Here is an 18,596-nt window from a genome sequence, read left to right on the forward strand (position 1 = left end):
CTTTGACTGCTGGCCTGTGGTGGAAGCTGCTCTCTAATTTCTCTGCTCCATCATCTGATCACCACTTTCTGTATAAAATTCTCTCTTTTTTACAAGAGTAATAATAATAAGTGTGATGGTGCTTATTATTGTTTTAGAAGTACAGACAGATGTATTTAGGAAAGCAGATTTCAGGAATGTGGGCTCTTTCAAGAATGAGAGGCTTTGGGGGCAAAGGATTACATATTCAAGGGAGGGTGAGGGCCATCTTGAGAGGGACAAACAGCTGAGAGTCCTTTTATTAGCATTTAGAATGGCTTATGCCTTTCTTGCTGGACCCTGAGTGAAACATTCACCATTCAGGACACAAGGACTTTAGGACAGAAGAAACTTCAGATATAAGCTAATTTTAACTGCTCTCCCTAGACATCTCATTTTTATTCTTAAAACAACTTACTAGTGTGATTGGTACTGTTATTATTGGCGTTTTAGCAATGAAGAAACTGAAGCTTAGAGATGAAAAGAAACTTCTGCAGGGTCACACAGCTCCCAAGGAGCAGCACTGCAATTCATATTCAGTCAATCTGATTCCAAAGTATTGGCTCTTCACCATTAAAATGAAGGTTTGTCTCCAAAACAAAACCCAACATAGATGTTTGATCATTGGTAGCCATGTCACCATCACCGCTATCACAAAACTATGAACATTTTCTCAAGTCAACTGAATTTTTCCTTTGTTTCTAGAAAGCATATCAGACACTTAAGATAGGCTGGATACTATGTTGTCTTTAAATATTCTCTCATTTGATCTTTGCACCATCCACTAAAGGTAAATATTCTTTATTCCCTTCAACAGATGTAAAAACAAAGACCAGAGTAACTGGTCCAAGGTCATGCAGATATAGTAAGCATTGCCAAGATCTGACCTGTCACTCTTACTCCAAAACCCATTTTCTTTCTATACTTCCTCACTCTATGATGTTATAATTGTCTTCTGAAAAGGAAATATATTTGGAAATGTCAGTTCACCATGGAACATAATGAGTGCACTGAAGTAAGAAAAAATCAGAGTTTTAACCCCAATTCTGCCACAAGTTAGAACTAGTTCCCTCATCTCTCCAATGGAAGAATTGATCACAAATGGTGGTTGCTATTCAGCCATTCTCAGTATAGGATACAGAAAATGTGTCTTTTGATGTATCAGATACAGTGCCTCCTCGCCAGGAAACAGGAACAAAAAGTTCCTCTTCAGATACTGATTCTACAGTACCAACGAGACTTAGACAACCACAGTCAGGTCTGCATAGCACCTGCAAGAGGTAGGCCTTGCCCAGGTTACCCTCCTGGGAGATTCTCTCCACTCTGCCTATCATCACCCCTGATTCAACAGCCACACATGGGGGATGCTCTTGTGCATCTCACATAAATCCAGGAGCTGACATTCTCATTTTCCTGTGTCCCTCTAGAGCACAGAGGGGCTACCCACGAGAAAACAGGCCCACAAATGAGCAGGGAAAAGTAAGAAAAGTTGGGAGGGGCTTTCTCCTTTCTGAATAAACACATTTCATGTTCCATAGAAGATTCACAGCCTGCACATGGACATTGGGAAATAATTCTCAAGATGAGATTTTGACAAGTGCTGCCCTGACACTGCTGGGACCGCTCACAGTACTGTACAAGTATCGGTTCATTCTGCATTCCTCAGAATGTTTAAGGAGCAAAATTAGCAGCTGAAAAAATAGGTATAAAAAATAGTGACATATTCAACAGTCTTTTCTCTGAATCTTACACAACAACCAGTTGATGATAGTGCTCAATAAATTCTTGTTGAATGAGAAACAAATAGCAGAAAAATAAGATTAAAGACTTGTTCACATATTATATTGTTCATATATATTGTTCACATTTAAAAACAAATTTAGAGGAAAAATTTAAAACTTCATGAGCAGCTCTTATTTACCCTTGCATGCTGTCTCCCTTCCTCTCTTCCTTCTATCGAACCATATATCCTTTCTTCCAAAACATTTATTGAGTGCCTACTATATTTATATGAAAGAAAAGAAAAAGGACTTTGCAAATGTTATGATTAAGAGAGCATGTTGTCCTGTAATTTATCAAGCCGGAGCAGCTTTGAAAACTTTACAGGGTCATATAGAAGAAAACCATCCTAAGTTCTAAAATTTGTGTTATAATTATCTCCTACTTTATAGCTTCATAAAGTGCTTTATAACTTGCAAAGCATCCTCAAACACTGCACCCTTTATTTAATATTTAGAAAAACCCTGTGATACATGTGTTTTATTTCCAGTTCACAGTTGAAAAAACTGAATTTCAGAGAGGTGAAGTAACTTTATAAAACTTATTTAGATACTAAGAAGCAGGAGGAGGACTCAAATCAGGATTTTCAGTTACCTTGTCTAATGTGGTAGCATCTTAAAAAGATTCTCCTGAAACAACCACCTCAGATACCTGCTCGGAAGATGACAAAAAATATGAAAAAAATTTTGAACGTTACTTAAGATTTTATCAACTTGAGACTTGATTCAGCCATTTGAAGGAATGAGTGGACTGATAATGTCTATCAGATGGGCTGCTTGACTAAGCTGGCTGAGGGGTTGGCGTCCATGGGATATCAGCCCTGTGTTTGCAAAGCCTGTGCCAATTGTGAGGTCCCAGCAGGGCAGGGATCATAGCAATGGTATTTGCTCTGCAGAAAACCTAAGGCTAGTCTATATACTGGTAGACATGGTATTCTATTATTTCTATTATTTTGACTAATACTCATTTATATTACAAAGAACACAATATACTGGTTTGGTATTACGAAAAAATAGGACTCATTCATCAAGTAATGTTGGTTACATTTCCCATCTTCATTAAGTCTCAATTTCTACATATTACAATTTGTATAAGTCTCTTCCTCATAGGATTGTTATAAAAATTACATGTGTTAATACACATAAAGTACTTAGTTATTCAACAGAACCATATGTGACGGTGGAAATGTTTTATATTGGCACCGTCCAATACAGTACTCATCAGTCACACGTAGCCACTGAACACCTGAAAGGTGGCTAGCACAACAGAGGAACTGAATTTTTCTACTTTATTCAATTTAGCTAATTTTGATTTAAATAGTCGCTTAGAGCTAATAGATTTTGTATTAGTGCAGCTTAGAACATGCTCAGTACTATATAAATGTTTGCTGTGTTTCTTATTTTGTTCTTGTGATTGTTCCTATTATTTCATTTGTTCTATTTCCTTAGAATTGGGCTTGAAACCTACTTACATGCCCTGGGGCAAAAGGTCTTTACCTCTCAGATGTGGAACCTCAACTTCCATATCTGAAGAATATCTCAGTAGCAATATTTACCTACAAAATTGCTGTGGGGATTAAGGGAGATGTACAGGGGAACATACTAGTTCTCAATAAATGGGAGCTCCTCCTTTCAGGAGCTGCAGCAGTAGCTGGAACAAACAGGACTTCATGGAGTTTTATCTACACACTCCTGGATGTGCCCTGCTTGTCCATGTGGCTGGGCATTTGCTCATGATGCTCCCTCTGCCAAGAAGATCCTTCCACTATTGCCCCTCAACTCCCAACAATCTACCTGGGAGCACGCACTCCATGCTGAGGCCTCAGCTGTAGTATCAGAATCTTTCTGGACCACTTCCCTCCTCATGCCCCAAGCCCCCTAGCCAGGCAAAACGGACCAAGCCTTCTCCCCTCGCACTCCACCTCCTGACACTACAGACTCTATCATTGTATTTATTTGTTTGCATAACTGTCTCTTTCTACTGGGTGATGACTAAATTGAGAATAAGCAAATATGTTTTCTTTTGTAAATTAAAATATTACAATTGTACATTGAGTCTTGATACTGCAGTAGCCCACTAAAATTTTGTTGTATTTGTTGAATGAATAAATGGTTGTGGCATAAGTCATGAACTATTAAAGCATAAGACATTTCCTAAACATCAGCAGCACGTTTCACCATGGGCAATTTCTCTGCATCCTATGCAGGACTAAAGGTGAAAAATACTGAAGAGTTTTGAGTGACATTCATGGGTTGACAATAAAATTAATGGAGTCTCACAACATACCTTCTTTAAACTTGCTAAAAATCATTGATAAAGAGTAAAGGATATGAGATCCGTCGTTATTGAGAAATCGTTTTGTGTCTGACACTTTGAAAATACATTTTCAAATACATTTTCAAATACAATCTTGTGAGGTACTTATCACCGAACTGCTTTACAGTTAGGGAAAAGAGAAAAAAGGTTTCTCAAATAAGTTGTCACTGCTAGAGCAGGGGAGTGGAGGCATCACATCCAGGTCTCCAGACGGGTGCTAACTCACAGTGGCAGACACCAGCCTTTTCTTTTCAACTCCTTACAAAATTCCAGGTATTCCCAGACAGCATGGCTGAATTTGGGGTCCTTCAAAACTGTCATGGCAGCAGTAAAGCAAGCCCAAGGAGTAACCGTGCACCTAACAATTGAAGGGGAGCAGCACAGTTGAAAAGAATCTGTGACCTTAGTGCAGGATGAAGCACTGTCTTGACCTGGAATGAAACATCATTTAGAATTCACCCAAATTAAATTCTAAAATGGGTGTACCTTTGTCTTTAATTTATGAAGAGATTTCACACACCTAGACACTGCTACCATCCCCCTCTTCACCCTCCCACACTCACAGACCCAGAAAAATGAGAATGCTTTCGAATTAGAAGTGGATGGCCATTTACTAGATAGCTGAACTCTTCAGGGCACAAGGGTTCAGAGCCAGGGCTCTGGGACTAGAGGGCTTGATGTCAAGTCTGGCAAGCCAGTCAAATCACTTAACCTCCTGTGCCTCAGTTTCCTGACCTACAAGATTGGAATGGTGATACTCTGTTGCTCACCAGGTTGCTGTGAGGACTGAGTAAGAAGAACTGTGGCTGGGACCTAGTTTGCTCCATATATTTTCACCATTACTGTTGTTATTCTTGACAACTCTCAGTGTCCAATATGAATAGCAGGACTTGGCATGGCGGTTTATGTGCCTACCTTCAGCTTGGTGTGTGCATTATTTGGTTTACTTACGTTGCTTGGAACATCTGTTTTCTATCCATGAAAGTCCAACTGATGACAGAATAATGGGGGAGGGAGGCACAGAGGAGTAAGGAAATGAGGTACCAGGCAATAGGCATAATCTGGGTGAGCATTTTAAACACTGTTGAGCATAAACCAAAAGCTATTTATCTCCCCAAAACCCAGTTAAATGAAGCACCATTCACAGCATGATCAAATTTGTGGTGGCGTTGTTCATCATTTCTGCCTTATAGCCATGACGTGGACCAATCAGAACAAATACAAGAGCCTTATGGTGTTTGGAGGGAGACAAAAAACAAAAAGTAGAACCTCAGATAACTGAGTCTCACTTATTTGTTCCTCATTTCTATCCAGAGAGATCAACTCTTAAAGGTAGGCTAATACACAATAGTTTGAAAATTCAAGACTTAAAGAACACTAGCAAACCCCACAGTAAAGACAAAGAAAAACTGGATTTCAGAAATTCCTTTCTTTCTAAGCTCAACACAATCTTTGAATTACTTGGACATTGTCATCTTTAACTTCATAAAAGACATTTTCACTTCCCAGCATTAGGCTTGGTAAAGTATAAGGGTAAATCCAATTCAAACAGTCATGCTAATTCACAAATTAAATACTTTGTAAAATAAAGAAATCAAAATTAAGAGAACTGGTCCAAGTAACACAAATGTATCTTTTGGAACAGATCCTTAAATAGATCTATGACACTGACTCTAAGTCATATAATTGGCTTCTGATATTTTATAAATTAATTGACTAATAGATGGCTATCAACTGGTCCCTAATTATAAGTCAGCAACCATGTCCGAGGCTAGAAATCTAAAGATGGAAATTATTTTCTTTTGTTCTATAACATCCAGTAGGGGTGAAAAGATACACTGGTAAATGCTTAAAAAACAGAAGGGCTACTGACAGCAAAACAGCACGGGACCTAGCTTGGATGGTCAGGGAGGTCTCCTCAGGAAGGAGAGGTAAGAATATGTCAATTAGCAGGGAAGGGGAAAGGCATTTCTGGTACACTTTGAGACAAAAGAGACAATAAAGCAAAGAGAGGAGAGACAGGAAAGCCAGCTGATGCAGGGTTGCTGGGTCACAGTCTGAAGGAGATGAACTGTGTTCTGAAGGGCTTGGTTAGTCAGTGTGAAGTTCTGGGTCTGAAGTCAGACAGATCTTCATTTGATTTCCAGTTCCACCATGAGTTTGCTGTGTAAACTTTGGTAAGCTAGTTCAACTTGTTGAAGTTCAGTTTTCTCTGTTGTAAGGTGGGAATCTAAGAGTGGCATCTATTTTACAAGGTCATTTTTCTTGATGTCACTGTTTGATAAGGGTCAGGACATGCTGTTTCAAAATACTGCACATCAGTGTATTGTATATATTAAGCTAAAGGTATCTGAGAAAAGCACAGAGGCAGGATGCCCCCACCCCCACCCTTCTCCCCTGAAGCAGGTAATAAAACCTGAGAAGGGTTTCTCTGATTTTTCCCTGAAGTAGGTCACAAGACCTTTATGTGAGAGATGCCCTCCCTACACCCAAAGGAGAGGAACAGCTTATCTCTGAAGAGAAAGGGTCACAGAGAAGAATCTAGATACATAGGCCTTGCTAAGTTTCCCCTAGTTTATTACCATTAGATCATACAGTTTTTGCTCTTACATTTCTCCATGAGTCTACTCTTCATAAAACCTACCATAAACTACTCAGGTTTAAGTGTTACTTTGGGTCTTCATTTCCTTATGAAGGCTCCCATGTCCTATAAAACTCATATTAAATAAATGTATATGTGTCTCTTGTTATCTGTCTTTCGTTTTAGGAGCCTCCACCATGAATCTAAAACAGGTCAGGAAAAGGGAAGGATCCCCCTCTGCCCCAGGCAAACTAGAAAAACTGGGATATTGCAACTGTAAGGTGCCCAATTCTGGTTAGAAAGAAGAACTGGGTTTCCCTCAGCAACTCTTTCTTGCCACAAGATGGGTGATCTCATTTATAAAGTGACAGGAAGGCTCCCTGAGGGTAGAGAACAGAACCACGGTCCAGACCATCTCCTCAAAGACAGAGCTGACCAGTTGAGACACTCCAGAAGGATAGTGCTTATAAGAAGGGCTTAGACTGGTTCTTTAGGACATTTGAATTAAGGGAAGAGGTCTGAAATTTTGAGAAAAAGATCCAAATTAGCAGGCGAGCTTTTTTTTCTACCACCTTCTGACTGCACCTCCCCCTTGGTGATAAGTTTCGGTCCCATCACAAACTTCCAGGGGTTAGTTGAACATTGACAGACTCTTCAAAGCTTGGAATTCAGTCTGGGAGCCAAAAACCAAGCTGAGTTTCTATAAGGCTCTGATTTCCCCTGGGGAGGGTCACAGGGCTCCACCGCACCTAGACTGATTAATCTAGCCTGGCCCCCAGCTTCACACAATAAGAAAACCAAAAGGAAAATAGATCCTGAAGTTGAATTCTGGTTCTGCTCTCTCCCCCAATCCCAAGAGACTGGGGTGGGCGTGGAAGGTGACCCCCACCGGAAAAGAGTCAGGCTAGTGGGCTCAGAGAATTAAGTGATATAAGGAGCAGCTGGAGAGGGAGAAAAAAATCCTGGGTAGGATAAAGGGCCCAGGGTTGGAGCACAATGAAGGACATGTGGCTGAAAGTGTTTCAAAGAGAATAAAAGCTTAGATAAATAAATAGTGCAGAAGGGGAGAACAAAAATCAATCACAGAAAATTCCATGAGAAACACAGTGGCATTTTTCAGAAACTGCAGCGGAAACATCTCTGCTTCAGGAGACATCAAAATGTAGCCCTCCCAGAAGGTTCCATGAGGTTACCTTCTCGGACAGCAGCCTTGCCAGGCGCTGCTCTCCTTGTCCTGTGCCCCTGTGGCTCCACAAGGTAATGGGGGCTAGCCAAGAAGGGCAATGGCTCTGAGGAGTTACTTCCCCGTAACACTACTTCATCCCATGACCTCAGGCAAAAGGGCTGATTTTCTTGAGCTTCTGATAGCTCATCTGCGAAAAGGAACTGATGGTTTGGAAGTAAAAGTGTAAAACTATAGTCTTGTTTTGAAAGAATGGTGCTGGCCCATGTAAGTGATTAATTACTGTAATTGCATTATATTGCATTGTAATTAATTAATGTTCTCTGTTTCGTAGGATTCAGGTTCAATAATTACTGAGATGTAGCTCATCATTGCAAGGGAAACTGTACTTAAAGAAACAGCCACCATCCTCAAGATGTTTACAATCACCTGGGGAGGGAGAGCTGGGTGGATACAGACTCACAATGGCTTCAACAGACACACAGACGCGTCTTCTGTAGGAGGAGCTAATTTCTACTGTGTGGCTGGCTCCAAGGCAGTATCTTTCTGAGGCCTGCTTTCCTTCTGACTTTATGACTAGAGAGATCCCTACCACTGTGGTGACCCTGGCTATGGTCACTGACTCCAGGTCCTGCTGGTGCTGCAAAAAAAGCCTTAACTTTTTTTTTTTTTGCAGTGGTGACATTATCATTATCACCACAGCAGGTGCTTGTGTAGTGTCAACCTGTGCCAGGTGCTGTTCCAAGTACTTTATATAATCTTATTTAATTCTCATAACTGCAATTATGATGCCATCCTGGAGCTAAGAAACTTAGTTACTACTGGTTAAGGAACTGATCCGTGGTCACAAAAAGAGTAGGTGATGTCCCAGAATAAGAACCCAGTCCTGCTCCAGAACCCATGCTGCTTCTTCCCAACCATTAAGCTACTGGAATGGTGTCTGCACATTTTTGTACATTTGTGGGGTTATACATTTCTGTTGGATATGTCCTGTATATTCACATTATTTTTCACTCTTCCTCTGCTCTCTGTCCTTATAAATCTACATTTTAAAGGGAAGAATTTTTAAATGATTTTAAAAAATAGCACTCAATCCACCATCTCAAAGCCTCTTAAAGGCAAATGCAAAATGTGTCCAAGTTAATTCTGTTTCCTTGCTCTTTGGAATAATGACTCCCTAGGCCTCCTTCAGCATGGGCCCAAGGAGATAAGAAATAGCACCTACCACTTTTCAGGACTTCCAGTTCTCGGTTGACCCTGAAGCAGCTGCTGTGCTGTCAAGAGGCACTGCTCCCCAGAGCTGGCTGGTCTTTTTCATCTTCCACATCCACCCCAATCCTGCCATCTGCCTGCTAACTAGCAGCCTAAATTCTGACAGACTACTGGTATTTTTTTCTTCCTCTTAACTCTTTCTGTGGAATTGTATGGCCCAAGGTAGAGACAGAAAGGACTCAAAGTCCTTGATTGTAGATAAAAAAAGAAACTCCCTGAATTAAGCTTCTATGAAGAAAGCAGTAAGTGATTATCTGATTTCAACAAAGGAGGTTGAAACACTAACCTCGCACATTAAGGAAAGTTCACAGTTAAAACACACACAAAGAAAAACACATTGCTTCCTTTGTCACTAGTATATATTATGCACTTAGAAAGAGGATCCTGAACATAATTTCTCCTTTTCTTGATGACTCATGGTTATCAGCATAGCAAGGAGGGAGTGGAAACTAACATTGATTACCCACCTAATACAGGCCAGTCAGCATGTTGAGTTAGGGGTTCTCCTTCCTGTGCTGATGTATCCTGACTTTGCTCCTATTGGAACACTCCTCAGGTTGTCTATTAATCCATACATCTCCTCCTCTCTGTTCTTCATGGCCAAACTATGTCATGCTCATGTCTATATTCCCAGCACCTCGCAGAGGGCTGCATGGTGCCAGCATGGATAACTTTTATTCCCTTTGATGCTTTAATAAACTTTATCAATGAAGTATAACCTTCATTAAAAGGCTACAAATTTTAAGCACAAAATTTGGTGAATTCTTTCCAAGTAAACTTACCTCTCCAGATCAAGAAATAAACCACTTCCTGTCCTTGTCGATATACCATGTCCCACCAAAGACTATCTAGCCCACAGGTTTTACCTAATTTTTGAACCATTTAGTGTATTCTTTGTGCCAGCTTCTATCACCATATATGTGAGATTCAATCAGGTTCCTGCATGCACCAATACTTGGTACACTTTTATTACTACATGATCTATTGTATGAATATACTTAATGTGTACTCATTCTACAGTACTAATGAGAATTTGGGGTTTTCCCCTAATTTGGGCTATTACAACTAAAGATGTTGTATGTATTCTTATATATGCATTTCTTTCTTTCATATGCACATGTATACACTCCTACTGAACATGCCTGAAGAGTAGGACTGTTGGTTCATAGAGCCAACCTCCGTCCCAAAGTGTGGTACCAGTCATACTGCCATTTGATGCTTGAGAATTTGGGTGTTTTGATGCCTACCAACACTTAGTATTATCCATCTTTTTAATTGTAGTTGACTTGGGGGCTGGGTAGTAGTATCATTTTATGCTTTTAGTTTAGACTTTCCTAATAACTAATGAAGCTAAAATACTTTTAATATTTTATTGTCCACTTGCGTATCCATTTTCCCAAAGTCATTTAAGTATTTTACCATTTTCTGTTAGTATGACTGTTTTTTATTAACCTGTAGAAATTCTTCACACACTCTAGATTTAAATTCTTTGTTCTATGTATTGAAAAATATTTTCTCCTACTGCATGGTTTGCATTTTCACTTTTATAATAGCTTTCTTTGAATGAAAGAAAGTATCTTTTTTTTTTTTTTTTGTACCAGGTATTGAACCCAGCAGTGCATAACCACTGAGCCACATTCTAAGTCATTTTAAGTTTTTTGAGACAGGGTCTCCCTACTTTGCTTAAGTATTCTCTAAGCTGCCCAAGCTGACTTCGAACCCACAATCCCCCTGCCTCAGCCTCCCAAACCACTGGGATTACAGGTGTGCACCACCACACCCAGCTAAAGTTCTTCATTTTAACATAGTCCAATTCACCAATCTTTTGTTTCAAGGTTGTCCTTATATTGACTTCCTATTTAAGAAACATTTGCCTATTCTGAGGGTTTCTGTTTTTCATATTTAGAGCTATAATCCATTTGAAGTTCATTTGTATGTATAGTACAAGGCAGGGGCTAAAACTCAAATAGCTGACACCCAAATAGCCCTATTTCACTGAATAAAACAAAACAAAACTTTTTCTCACACCTCTGCAGTGCTGCTATTGTCACAAATTAATTGTCCAGACATTTGCATTTGGTTTTAGCTCCTTACTTTATTTTCCTCTGGTTTATGTCTGTCCTCAACACAATACCAATATTAATTACTTTTATAATAAATTTTGATATCTGGCCATTGTTAAGTTCTTCTTCAAGGTAGTCTTACTATTGGCTTTTTCCAAATAAGTTTGCAAATGACTATTAATTTTCAGCGCCTCACACTCAAATCTGAATTGGAATGTACTGAACTCATACAACAACTTGGGGAGAACGGTTGCATTTCCAGTACTGAGCCTAACAATCAATGAACAACATATCTCTCTGTTTATCTATGACTTCTTCAAGTTTCTCAAAAATGTTTTATAGCTTTCTGCCTAGAGGTCACTTTTATTCCTAGGTATTTGATATTTTGATATTATTATAAATCAGGCTATTTAAAACTTATTTTCTAGATGGTTGTTTCTGTTTCATAGAAATAAAAATGAGTTTTGCATTGACTTTTTGCAGTAATAATCTTGCCAAGCTACTAGCTTTTATATCTATATTTTTTTAAACGCTAATGTGTATAATTCTGTTGTATGTGATGTCAGTTTGATCTGTCTAATTTTCTACTTTTAATTCACTTGTTGCACTGACTAGGCCTTACAATATGATGTGAAACAGAAGTGTTGAGAGAGGGCTCACTTGCGTGCAGAATTTCACATTAAGTGTGGTAATGGCATTGGGTGTTTTGTTTGCAAATACCCTTAATCAGAATAAGGAAGTGCCTTTCCATTCCTAGTGTGCCAGGATACACATTTTTTTTTTTTAATCACAAACATGTTAAATTTTACCAAAAGTCATTTTAAAACAACTATTAACCTAATCATGTAAATTTCCTCTTTTATCCTTTTAATATGAAATTACTTCAATTAATTTTTCAAAAACTAAAATAAAAAAATCATTTGAGGTCTTTTTAGAGGTTTTGGAAACCTCTTGACCATTATTATCTTTTCAATCATAGCTTCTGCTTTAACAAAGATTCTGTCTGGGATTCCAACTACATGTCTGTTAGGCCCTTTTAGCAAGCACTGTGTATCTTGTACTCTTTTGGGATTTCATGTATTCTCAGTCTTTCTGTATATCATGCTAAGGTGAGGGTAACCTTCTTTTGACCCACATTCCCTTCATTCTTTCTTCAGGTGTACTGTCTGTTGTTGACTTTATCCCATCTGTTCAGTTCTGAATCTCAATTACTAAATTTTAACTCCAGAATTCCTGCTTCTTTGATACACTTTCCAGTTCTCTGAATTCTTCATACTATTCTACAATTTCTTGAACATACTAATCACAGTCATTTTAGAGTTCATATCTAATATGGCCAACATCTGGATTGATCTTCTGTGTGTGTTTGCTTTTCCCTTTTGATTTCTGAAAATTCCTAAGTTTTGTATGCTTAAATTATTTTTTATTAGATACAGATATTGTATATGAAAACTCTTAGCTAAAACTTGAGCCTCTGATTATGTTATTTTCCTTTAGGAAGGATATGATTTTGCTTATTGCAGTTAGCTGAAGGAGGGATAGATTAACTGAATTTGTTCAGTGGTGATTCAAAGCTGGGCTTCAGCCTTTGTAAAACTTGTCCATTTCTAGTTCACCTCCACTCCTGGGTCCCATCTAAAATCCTAAAGCATTTACCAGTACCTTTCCTCTCTAATTGTCCCCACACTCAAATCTTCCAGCTTTGGTCTGCCCATATTGATGTTTTGCTTCTCAGTCTCTGAGCTGCAGAACTGACACTAGAGTGTAAAAGGCTGGAAATGCTGAGTCCAACTCAGCTTCTTTTCTCTTCTTGGTCCTTTAAGTTCCTTACTGAGCAGCTCTCTGATGCCTGCTTATCTCCCTTTTAAGGTCTAGTGCCATTCCCTATTAAAGGGTCAGTCTAAAAGGACATTCTTCCCTCCCCTCAAACTATTATGCATAGAAGTACATAATGCCTTGCTTTGGCTACGTCCTGCGAGACTATCTTCACTAACCTACCAATGCCTGGGGAGAGAAGGAAGCACAAACTTTTTAACAGGGTACTCAAGGACTCCCAATCTGTCTTCACCTATCTTTTTTTTTTTTTTTTATTGTACACAAATGGGATACATGTTGTTTCTCTATTTGGACATACAGTCAAGACATACCATTTGTGTAATCATACGTTTACATAGGGCAATGATGTTTGATTATTGTTTTTTCCTTCCCCCCCACCCCTCCCAACCCACGTTCCCCTCTATATAGTCCTTCTTTCATTCATTCTTACCACTCTCCTTATCCCTAACCCTAAACCTAACCCTAAACCTAATGTTAACCCCTCCCACCCCCCATTTTTTGTCCTCATCCGCTTATCAGCGAGATCATTCGTCCTTTAGTTTTTTGAGATTGGCTTATCTCACTTAGCATGATATTCTCCAATTTCATCCATTTGCCTGTAAATGCCATAATTTTATCATTCTTCATTGCGGAGTAATATTCCATTGTATATATATGCCACAGTTTCTTTATCCATTCATCAACTGAAGGGCATCTAGGTTGGTTCCACAATCTGGCTATGGTGAATTGAGCAGCAGTGAACATTGATGTGGCTGTATCTCTGTAGTATGCTGATTTTAAGTCCTTTGGGTATAGGCCAAGGAGTGGGATAGCTGGGTCAAATGGTGTTTCCATTCCAAGCTTTCTGAGGAATCTCCACACTGCTTTCCAGAGTGGCTGCACTAATTTGCAGCCCCACCAGCAATGTATGAGTGTTCCTTTTTCACCACATCCTCGCCAACACCTATTGTTGCTTGTGTTCTTGATAATCGCCATTCGAATTGGGGTGAGATGAAATCTTAGGGTAGTTTTGATTTGCATTTCCCTTATTACTAGTGATGTTGAACATTTCTTCATATATCTGTTGATTACTTGTACATCTTCTTCTGTGAAGTGTCTGTTCATTTCCTTAGCCCATTTGTTGATTGGATTATTTGTATTCTTCGTGTAGAGTTTTTTGAGTTCTTTATAGATTCTGGAAATTAGCGCTCTATCTGAAGTATGGTTGGCAAAGATATTCTCCCACTCTGTAGGCTCTCTCTTCACATTACTGATAGTTTCCTTTGCTGAGAGAAAGCTTTTTAGTTTGAATCTATCCCAGTTGTTGATTCTTGCTTTTATTTCTTGTGCTATGGGAGTCCTGTTGAGGACTTCCTGTTGAGGAAGTCTGATCCTAAGCCAACAAGTTGAAGATTTGTACCTACTTTTTCTTCTATAAGATGCAGGGTCTCTGGTCTGATTCCGAGGTCCTTGATCCATTTTGAGTTGAGTTTTGTGGTGAATGACATTTATTGATTTCTGAATGTTGAACCAACCTTGCATCCCTGGGATAAAACCCACTTGATCATGGTGCACTATCTTTTTAATATATATTTGTATGCGATTTGCTAAAATTTTGTTGAGAATTTTTGCGTCGATGTTCATTAAGGATACTGGTCTGAAATTTTCTTTCCTCGATGTGTTTCTGTCTGGTTTAGGTATCAGGGTGATATTGGCTTCATAGAACGAGTTTGGGAGGGTTCCCTCCTCTTCTATTTCATGGAATAGTTTGAGGAGTATTGGAATGAGCTCTTCTTTAAAGGTTTTGTAGAACTCGGCTGAGAACCCATCTGGTCCTGGACTTTTCTTTGTTGGTAGGCTTTTGATGACCTCTTCTATTTCATTGCTTGAAATTGGTTTATTTAAGTTGTGTATGTCCTCCTCGTTCAGTTTAGGTAATTCATATGTCTCTAGAAATTTGTTGATGTCCTCGAGGTTTTCTGTTTTGTTGGAGTATAGATTTTCGAAATAGCTTCTAATTATGTTTTGTATTTCACTCGTGTCTGTTGTGATGTTTCCTTGTTCATTCCGAATTTTAGTAATTTGAGTGTTCTCCCTCTTTCTCTTTGTTAGTGTGGCTAAGGGTTTATCAATTTTATTTATTTTTTCAAAGAATCAACTATTTATTTTGTTAATTTTTCCAATTGTTTCTTTTGTTTCGATTTCATTGATTTCGGCTCTGATTTTAACTATTTCCTGTCTTCTACTACTTTTGGTATTGGTCTGCTCTTCTTTTACTAGCGCTTTGAGCTGCAGTGTTAAGTCGTTTATTTGTTGATTTCTACTTCTTTTTTTGAATGCGCCCCATGAAATAAATCTTCCTCTAATTACTGCTTTCATAGTGTCCCAGAGATTTTGATATGATGTGTCTTTGTTCTCGTTTACTTCTAAGAATTTTTTTATTTCCCTCCTGATGTCTTCTGTTATCCATTCATCATATAATAGTGTATTATTTAATCTCCAGGTGTTGGAGAAGTTTCTGTTTTTTATTCTGTCATTTATTTCTAATTTCAATCCATTATGATCTGATAGAGTACAAGGTAGTATCTCTATCTTCTTGTATTTGCTAACAGTAGCTTTGTGGCATAAAATATGGTCTATTTTAGAGAAGGATCCATGTGCTGCTGAGAAGAAAGTGTATTCGTTCTTTGTTGGATGGTATATTCTATATATGTCCGTTAAGTCTAAATTGTTGATTGTGTTGTTGAGATCTATGGTTTCTTTATTCAATTTTTGTTTGGACGATCTATCCTGTGGTGAGAGAGGTGTGTTAAAATCGCCTAGTATTATTGTGTTGTGGTCTATCTGATTTCTGGAATTGAGAAGGACTTGTTTGACATACGTGGATGAGCCAATGTTCGGGGCATAGATATTTATGATTGTTATGTCTTGCTGATTTATGCTTCCCTTAAGCAGCATGTAATGTCCTTCTTTATCCCTTCTGACTAGTTTTGGTTTGAAGTCCACATTATCTGAAATGAGGATGGATACTCCAGCTTTTTTGCTGTGTCCGTGTGCATGGTATGTTTTTCCCCATCCTTTCACCTTTAGTCTATGGGTGTCTCTTTCTATGAGAGGAGTCTCTTGCAGGCAGCATATTGTTGGATTTTTCTTTTTAATCCAATCTGCCAGTCTATGTCTTTTGATTGATGAGTTCAGGCCATTAACATTCAGGGTTATTATTGTGATATGATTTGTATTACCAGTCAATTGACTCCTATTTGTTTTTGACATGCTTTGGTTTCTCCTTTATTTGGCTATTCCTTTAGGCTAGTGCCTCCTGTTGCTGATTTGCATCATTGTTTTTGATCTCTTCCTCATGGAATATTTTGCTGAGAATGTTCTGTAATGCTGGCTTTCTTTTTGTAAATTTCTTTAGCTTTTGTTTATCATGGAAGGATCTTATTTCATCATCAAATTTGAAGGTAAGTTTTGCTGGGTATAAGATTCTTGGTTGGCATCCGTTTTCTTTCAGGGCTTGGTATATGTTGTTTCAGGCCCTTCTAGCTTTTAGGGTCTGGATTGAAAAATCTGCTGATATTCTTATTGGTTTCCCTCTGAATGTAATTTGATTCTTTTCTCTCGCGGCCTTTAAAATTCTGTCTTTATTTTGTATGTTAGGTATTTTCATAATAATGTTCCTTGGTGTGGTCTGTTGTAATTTTGTATGTTTGGAGTTCTATAAGCCTCTTGTACTTGGTTTTCCATTTCATTCTTCAGATTTGGGAAATTTTCTGATATTATTTCATTGAATAGATTGTTCATTCCTTTGGTTTGTTTCTCTAAGCCTTCCTCAATCCCAATAATTCTTAAATTTGGCCTTTTCATGATATCCCATAATTCTTGTAGATTCTGTTCATGATTTCTTACCATCTTCTCTCTTTGGCCAACTTTGTTTTCAAGATTAAATAATTTGTCTTCAATGTCTGAGGTTCTGTCTTCCAGGTGTTCTATCCTATTGGTTATGCTTTCTATGGAGTTTTTGACTTGGTTTTTTGTTTCCTTCATTTCAAGTATTTCAGTTTGCTTTTTTTTCAGTATCTCTAACTCTTTATTGAAATGATCTCTTGCTTCCCGTCTTTGGTCTTTTAACTGTTGATTGGTGCGATCATTTAATGCCTGCATTTGCTCTTTCATCTCCTCCTTCAATGCCTGCATTTGCTCTTTCATCTCCTCATTTCCTTCCCTGATCGTTTTAATTACGTACATTCTGAACTCCCTTTCTGACATTTCTTCTGCTGTGCTGTCATTGGGTTTTATTGATGTAGTATCTAGGTTTGTTTGGGACATTTTCTTCCCTTGTTTTCTCATATTGGTCAGCTGTCAGTGGGACCCTGAGATATTGCAGATTTCCGCTATTGGCTTATAGTGTCCTGGTAGATTTCCAGTGTATCACCTCCCAGCCTTCAGTAGCCTGATGTCTTGGAGGAATTTGATAATGCAGTGCATCCAAAGAAAGCTGCCCCTAGCCCCCTACTGGTTCCAGGGTTTGGAGCTGGCTCTGTGCGGAAAGGCTCTCGCTGGGGGCCTGCACCGTGCAGCTGGCCGTGTGGAAGGAGCCCACTGCTGGAGTGTGCAGGGCTGCCTGTGGAAGACTCTAGCTGCCCTGCCCAGCTCCGATAAGCCACCTCTATCTGGGCCTGCCACCCGGCCGAGCTTTACTCAGTGGGCAGACTCACCTGTGGCTCTATTTCAGTCCGAGTCTCTCAATGCCTCCCCTTCTTAACTCCTGTGTTCTGAAGCGACTGGGGGTGCAGTCACCCTCTAGGCCGCCATCTTGGATCGCCCCGTGAATAGAGCCTGCGGCCGGAGTGGGCAGAGCCGCCTGAAGAGGTCTCTGGCTGCCCTGTCCTGATCCCAGAGGCTGCTTGCAGATCGAAGCTCTCCGTTGGTTCGGGGACTTGTGGTCTGGTTCTATGTAGAAAGCCTCTCACTGTGCGGTCTGCTCCGAGAAGCTAGCCTTGAAAGGCGCCTCCCACCACAGGGGTCCAGGCTACTTGGGGAAGTCTCTGGCTGCCCTATCCTGGTCCCTGAAGCTGCTTGCATGCCGGAGTACGCTGCGCTGCGCTGGTCCGGGACTTGGAGCTTGTTCTGATCAGAAAGGCTCTCACTAGTGGGCCCGCTCCGAGAACCTGGAGCAGCTGGCTCTTCACCTATCTTCATAGCTTAATCTTGCAGGAATCCCTTATAGACACCATGGGTTTCAGCCAAACTAAAGTGCTTACGTTACCCAGTCTTTTTCCATGTCTTCAGCAATGCTATCTTTTCTACCCAGAAAACTGTGTATTCCATCACTTCTTCTGGAGAACACACCTATTATCTAGATTCAAGTCAAAGGCTACTCCTACCCACTTTCTGAAGGACCATGGAGGCTGACCTTTGGGGTGCTTCATTACCAGGGGTGTGACATTATCTAAGCTGAGTGGATATGAAGATTTTATGAATGGCCTGTCCAACACATTTCTGTCACAATGAATACTAGTATCTTTGATCTTTCTTTGCCTTTCTCTTTCAACTGAAAGTGAATCCT

The 18,596-nt window shown here is 39.4% G+C and overlaps 1 protein-coding gene across 8 annotated transcripts in view; it reads right to left on the reverse strand.

The window, feature by feature from the left end:
• The window catches only part of Fggy (FGGY carbohydrate kinase domain containing), a 409,535-nt gene that overhangs the window by 177,851 nt on the left and 213,088 nt on the right, over positions 1 to 18,596 (reverse strand). Inside the window, exon 1 of one of the 8 annotated variants that reach the window (XM_047521143.1) lies at positions 9,103 to 9,138. The exons of the other annotated variants lie outside the window; for them this stretch is intronic. The gene's annotated coding sequence lies outside the window, so the exon portion shown is untranslated. Of the gene's footprint in view, positions 1 to 9,102; positions 9,139 to 18,596 lie in introns of those variants that run through there. 8 annotated transcript variants of the gene reach the window in all.

This window comes from Sciurus carolinensis, chromosome 1 (assembly GCF_902686445.1).
Source record: "Sciurus carolinensis chromosome 1, mSciCar1.2, whole genome shotgun sequence".
NCBI lineage: Eukaryota > Metazoa > Chordata > Mammalia > Rodentia > Sciuridae > Sciurus > Sciurus carolinensis.